A 6,902-nucleotide genomic window follows, 5' to 3' on the forward strand; every position below is an offset into this window, starting at 1 on the left:
AATAGAGTCACTTGTTGGGCGCGAACGAAATGACTCTTGGAGCTGAGTCTGCCTATTTTTTTTTTCTCAAGCAGCATGGTCAACTGGCAACGACTTGACGAGAAGGAAGTGGTGGAGGGGTGAGGGTCACAGACGGCACCAGCGCATTGAGACAAAAGGAAACGGGAGGAGGGAGGGAGACTTTAATGAAACAACACTGGTAAAAGTGAGAAAATGAATGATGACAGGAAACAGTCAAATTTGAAAGCGTTTCCAATTCTCTTGGGAATGAATGAAGTATCTAAGGCCATTGATAATAGAAAGGTAGCAGAGGGTGCCAGATTTCATATGAATCACGCTACAAAAAACCTGCAGACACATTACAGTTGTCCCTCTCTACATCGCGGTTCAAACATTGGTCCCTCGCTCACGGTTTTTCAAAAATGAATTCATAAATCTCCAGTCCCCTTTCAGTAGTTTCAACTCCCATCTCCAGGAGAGCTTCAAACAGTGTTCCGAGGGTGGCGCAGAACATTGAGTCCAAGTGGGCCGTATTCCGTGCCGCTGTTATCAAGGCAGCTGATGGGACCTGTGGCCATAAGGTGGTCGGTGCCTGTTGTGGCGGTAATCCCAGAACCCGTTGGTGGACACCAGTGGTGAGGGATGCCGTCATGCTGAAGGAGTCCTATGGGCCTTTTTGGCCCATAGGACTCCAAAGGCAGCTGACAGGTGCCGGCAGGCCAAGCGGTCGGCGGAGTTCGGAGAAGCTGTGGAGAACGACTTCTGGACGGCAGTCAACACCATGTATTGTGGGGATGGTGTGCTGCTGACCTCGACTCGAGATGATGTGGTGATGACCGGTGGAAGGAATACTTCAAAGACCTCCTCAATCCCACTGACATGTCTTCCAATGAGGAAGCAGTGCCTGGGGACTCCATGGTGGGCTCCCCTATCGCTGGGGCTGAGGTGGCCGAGATGGTCAAAAAGCTCCTCTGTGGCAGGGCCCCGGTGGTGGAAGAGATCCACCCGGAGTTCCTTAAGGCCCTGGATTCTGTGGGCGTGTCTTGGTTGACACAACGCTGCAGCATTGCATGGACTTTTTAAGAAGGGGGCCGGAGGGTGTGTTCCAACTATTGTGGGATCACACTTCTCAGCCTTCCTGGTAATGTTTATTCAGCGGTTCTGGAGAGGAGGATTCGCCGGATAGTTTAATCTCGGATTCAGGAGGAGCAGTGTGGTTTTTGTGCTGGTTGTGGAACTGTGGCCCAGCTCTCCACTCTTGACAGCGTCCTTGAGGGTGCATGGGAGTTTGCCCAACCGGTCTACATGTGTTTTCTGGACTTGGAGAAGGCATTTTACCGTGTTCCTCAAGGAATTCTGCTGGGAGCACTCCAGGATTATGGGGTACCGGCCCACCTAATTCAGGCAGTTCGTTCCCTGTATGACCGGTGTCAGAGTTTGGTTCGCATTGCTGGCAATAAGTCGGACCCATTTCCTGTGACAGTTGGACTCTGCCAGGACTGCTTTTTGTCACCGATTCTGTTCATTACTTTTATGGACAGAATTTCTAGGCCCAGCCAGGGTGTTGACGGGTTCCGGTTTGGTGGCTGCAGGATTGGGTCTCTTTTTGCAGATGATGTGGTCCCCGCTGGCTTCATTGAGCTATGACCTTCAACTCTTATTGGATCGGTTCGCAGCCGAGTGTGCAGCTGGGATGAGATTCAGCACCGCCAAATCCAAGTCCATGGTTCTCGCTCAGAAAAGTTTGGGTGCCATTTCCGGGTCCGGGATGCGATCCTGCCCCAAGTGGAGGAGTTTAAGCGCCTCCAGGACTTATTCATGAGTGAGGGAAGGATGGAACACAAGATCGACAGGCGGATTGGTGCGGCGTCCGCAGTGATGCGGACTCTGCATCGGTCCGTTGTGGTGAAGAGGGAGCTGAGCTGAAAGGCAAAGCTCTCAATTTACCGGTGGACCTACGTTCCTATCCTGACCTATGGTAATGAACTTTGGATAGTGACCGAAAGGACTATGTCTGTCAACTGGCCTGGGAACGTCTTGGGATCCGCCAGGAGGAGCTGGACTAAGTAGCCGCGGACAGGAAAGTCTGGACTTCCCTGGTAAGGCTACTGCTCCTGCTACCTGACCTCGGATAAGTGGAAGAAGATGGATGGTTGGATGAATTCATGAATGATGGCTGTTTCGTGGTTGACTATGGCCTATTAGTCAAAAAATACTGACTGACAAGTCATATGCAGCTGATGAGTTGTCTTATCATGTCCACCTTCAAACCTGTCATTTCCCCTCAACCTCCTTCCCTCATTCCATCCTCCACTCAGCCCCACCTTGAGGAATTTTTCAGGTTCTATACTTGAACATTGTTTTGTATTATGTTTTGTACATTATTAATTCAAACATTTAAATATGACTTCACTATTATTTTTCTTAACACATTAATTTAAGCAACAACAAAAATGTCAAGAGCTACTTGTGAGTGACACAGCAGTTTTTTTTTTCAGTGAGCTGAAAGAGCCAGTTCTGTTTTGGAGAGCCACAAGAGACAATTCTTGTTTTGTTTTGTTTTTTTGTTTTGTTTTTTTTAAGTGAGTTGCCAAAAAACAATTCTTCTTAGTGAGCCGAAAGAGTCGGTTCATTTTTAGTGGGCAGAAACACACTTTTTTTGTTGGCCAAAAGAGCTGATTCTTTTTCAGAATGCCGAAAAACAGGGTTCTTTTTAAGTGACCTGAAAGAGTGTTTTCATTTTTAGTGACCCGTAAGAGAAGTTGTTTTTTTTTGTGCGGTGACCAAGGTGAGACCATTACTCATACATAGGGGTGGCAATAAGTTGATACCTGAAATGTTGAGATGGGCAGTGGGGTGACCGGAGAGTGACAAGGGGTGGCCACGACCACCCTGTAGCACCGCTACTGCTTTTGGACCGTCCATGACAGCAATTAATAGCTGTGCAGTGTGCCGAGGACGTGTTTTCAATGCATAGTTTCTGGATTCTGCTCACCATCATGGAGGCCAAACCCGTGTAGGGTAGGGGTGGGAATCTCTGGCCACCTCACAATTCAATGCGATTACGATTCAAAGGCCTGCGATGATAAAACGATTATCGATGCATCTTGATGCATCTTTTTTTGTGATCAATAGTTTGTCCTTTTTTTTAATGCATAATTGTTTTCTATTATATAATTTCTATGTACTCGCTGTTACTACTAAACCAAAGCATATTTGTACTGATCCACAATTAAAATAAACATGAAACTGATGAATTCACTTCCATTATCTTTTACTAATTGGAAGGTTCCATCTACCAACATATCTCCCATTGCACAGAACCAGCAAAAAGTAAAGTGCACCAGTAGCAGCATGTATCAAATTAAGAAACTTTAGCATATTCTGAGTAACCAACATAAAAAAATCTGCCATTATTCACAAATAAATAATAGACTTCTGAATTCAAACTAAAATCCCAAGCATAGAATCTCTGACAAAATAATATTTTTGCTGTATAGCAAAGTTAAAAACAGCTTTCATACAAAATACAGATTTCTGTACCAGCGGCTCACATACAAGAATGATGCTTGCAGACGTCAGTATATTATGAATAACCCAAAAAACTAGGCTGCCCTTATTCACAATTGCAGTGTCAGTGAAATAACGTTGCGATGGGACGTTGTATCTGGGTTCCAAAGTCAGCAACAAAACACGAAAGCCCTGCTTCTCAACAGCCGAATATGGCAATAAAAGTTGCGATTGACTTTGTGATTAGCTTTGCCTTTCAGTTGGGTGGAAAATTAGTTATCACCTGCTCGATGGTTCTCTGGTTCAGCTGGCTGTTGGTCCTCCTGGTTCGGGTGGAAACGTGCTATGTGGTTTCTCATATTTGTTGTGTTCCCAAGATAGTTTAAGCTTGTATGACAAAGCTTGCATATTGTCTGGCTCTTGTCCAGCTCATTTTTACCTTCAACTACGTGAAAGCCAAAGTGCTTCCAGACGCTTGCTTTAAATCCAGCGGGTGCAGCTCGGAGTTGACGCTCAGCCATTCTGGTAGCGTCTTACACTTAGGTGCACCACCATAAAATGTCCGGGTGGCACTTCCGCTTTCCGTCTTTTTGTTCTGTCAGCATCCATTATTGACATTTATGAATTGATTATTAATTGTCAATGTCCGCATTGCATCTAAGAATTGATTATTTCCCCCACCCTTAGCACAGCGCATAATACGGAAGTGGATGCCAATCAGCACTCCTGTTTTAACTCTAGACTCCTTGGTTTACATGCCCACTCATGCTTATAGTGGCCGAGAAGTGTAAAAACACATGAACAAAAAGCAAACCAAATTACAATTGCACCATCCGGAAAGGAATGCACCAAATCCCAGAGTTATAGGAAGTGATAACGTTTGGACCAATCAGCTCCATGCTGGTAAATTACTTTTCTGATGTATCTTTGTAGCCGAGAAGTGCAAAACACAAAACATAAAGAAAACAAATTACAATTACACCACCCGGAAGGGTATTGTACCCCCGTTATAGCCTCATTAAAATAGTTGATGGAGTCCTGTAGTACATCTGTTCCTTCCGTCTGGTATTTGCAGGCACGTCGACATCTGCATGCACGTCGCGATACAAAAATAAATAAAAAGGCAGACAACTATTTTACAGCGTGACACAAATGCATTGTGAATTTCTAACCTGCTCCTCTCTCTGTACTGTATTTCTGGATAGGTATGCTTGAATCAAATTCTTCAACATATGTAACACATTTTAAAGCAAAAAAGTTCCAGCTTTCATACACTGTGCACTTCGGGTGTTTTGTATGTACTGATAAAGCCGAGAAAAAGTGTCACTTCATTATCATGAAGAACTGTGCCTTAGAAGATAGTATGACTTCCCTTAGTTTCGGTTTTAACGGAGTGTGTGCCCTCCCACGACGTGCATGCAGATGTTGGTGTGAATGCAAATACCAGAAAGAAGGAGCAGATGTACCACAGCAGTCCATCAGATATTTTAATGAGGGTACAACGGGGGTACAGTCTCTTCCGGGTGGTGTAATTCTGATTTGTTTTTCTTTTTGTTTTGTGTTTTGCACTTCTCGGCTACAAATATATCACTGTCATTTAGCGTACGGAGAATCTCTCTCCTTTCTCTGCGTCTTTCCGCCATCTTGTCTGTTTACGCCACTCTTAGGCTTCTTAAAAGTCCTCACCTCTCCTAACATTTTGCCACCTTAGCAGCTCTCTTAAGGCCTACGACGCTTTGTGAATAACTGTTATCTTAGCAAGTACATTAAGTAGTAACATTTTGTAAAATTATGGAGAAGCTATTAAATAACAGGTTGGACAAATTTATTAATGAGAATGAATTACTAGCAGGTAGTCAATATGGATACAGAGCTAACATTTCAACTTCTATGGCACTGATCAAATCACAGAGGAAATCACTACTGCTATAGAGAACAGAAGGTGTGCAGCTGCAGTATTTATGGATCTGACAAAAGCCTTCGATACAATTAATCACAATATTTTAATAACAAAATTAGAAAGGTAGGGAATCAGAGGATTAGTTTTGAATTGGGTTAAAAGCTACCTAGCAAAGAGGAAGCAATTTGTAAAGCTAGGAAAATATACATCTGCAAGTTTAAATATTACGTGTGGAGTACCCCAGGGGTCCATATTGGGACCAAAACTGTTTAACTTGTATATCAATGACATTTGTAAAGTAACAAAGGACTTAAATTTGGTATTATTTGTGGATGATACCGCTGCCTTTTGTTCTGGGGAAAGCACACAAGAACTCATTAAAAAGGTCAAGGATGAAAAGGTCATATTAAAGTCATGGTTTGATAAAAACAGATTATCCTTGAACTTAAGTAAAACTAAAATAATGTTATTTGGAAATAGCAGAAAGGATACGTATGACCAAATACAAATAGACGAAGTGGATATTGAAAGAGTGAAAGAAAATACATTCCTGGGGATCATAATAGATGAAAAATGAGTTGGAAATCTCATATCAAAAATATACAACAAAAGGTGGCGAGAAATACTTCAATATTGAATAAAGCAAAATATGTTCTTGATCAAAAATCACTCCACACTCTTTCCTGTTCTTTGGTATTACCATATTTAATGTATTGTGTGGAGATATGGGGTAATAATTATAAAAGCAATCTTCACTCACTCACTGTACTGCAAAAAAGATGGGTGAGGATAATTCATAATGCCAAGTATAGAGAACATACAAACCCTTTATCTTTAAAATCACAGACATTAAAATTTGCTGATTTAGTAAATTTTCAAACAGTTAAAATAATGTATAAAGTTAACAATAACTTGTTACCCAAAAACGTCATCCAGTATTTCTCTATAAGAGAGGAGAAATATGATCTTAGAGGAAAATTAAACTTAAAACACTTTTATGCGAGAACAACGCTGAAAAGCCACAGCATTTCTGTATGTGGAATTAAATTATGGAACGGATTGAGCAAGGAACTCAAACAATGTACAGAGATGAGAACATTCCAACTGTGGAACTGTGAAATGATTGATGAGATGTATTAGATTGTAACCTGCATGCATGTTCAAATCTAATTAAACCAAAACAAACCAAAGTAAAAGTTCTAAGAAAAGTCTTAGAATTCGAGGAATTCTATTTTCAAAGAGTGACATCACTAGGAGCTATTTTTAGCCTTAGGATGCTTTGTGAATACAGGCCCTGGTTCTTTTTTAGCAAAAAAAAAAAAAAATTTTAGTGACACAATGAAACAAAAGGGACAATTCATTTTTAGCAAGCTGAAAGAGACTTTTTTCGGTATTTTTTCAGTATTTTTATTTTTTTTAGAGAGCCAAAGGACCGGGGTAGTGGTGACCGGATGGTGTGTTCCAGGGTACTGGAGAGAAGGGTATGACCGTT

Source organism: Dunckerocampus dactyliophorus, chromosome 7, assembly GCF_027744805.1.
Source record: "Dunckerocampus dactyliophorus isolate RoL2022-P2 chromosome 7, RoL_Ddac_1.1, whole genome shotgun sequence".
NCBI lineage: Eukaryota > Metazoa > Chordata > Actinopteri > Syngnathiformes > Syngnathidae > Dunckerocampus > Dunckerocampus dactyliophorus.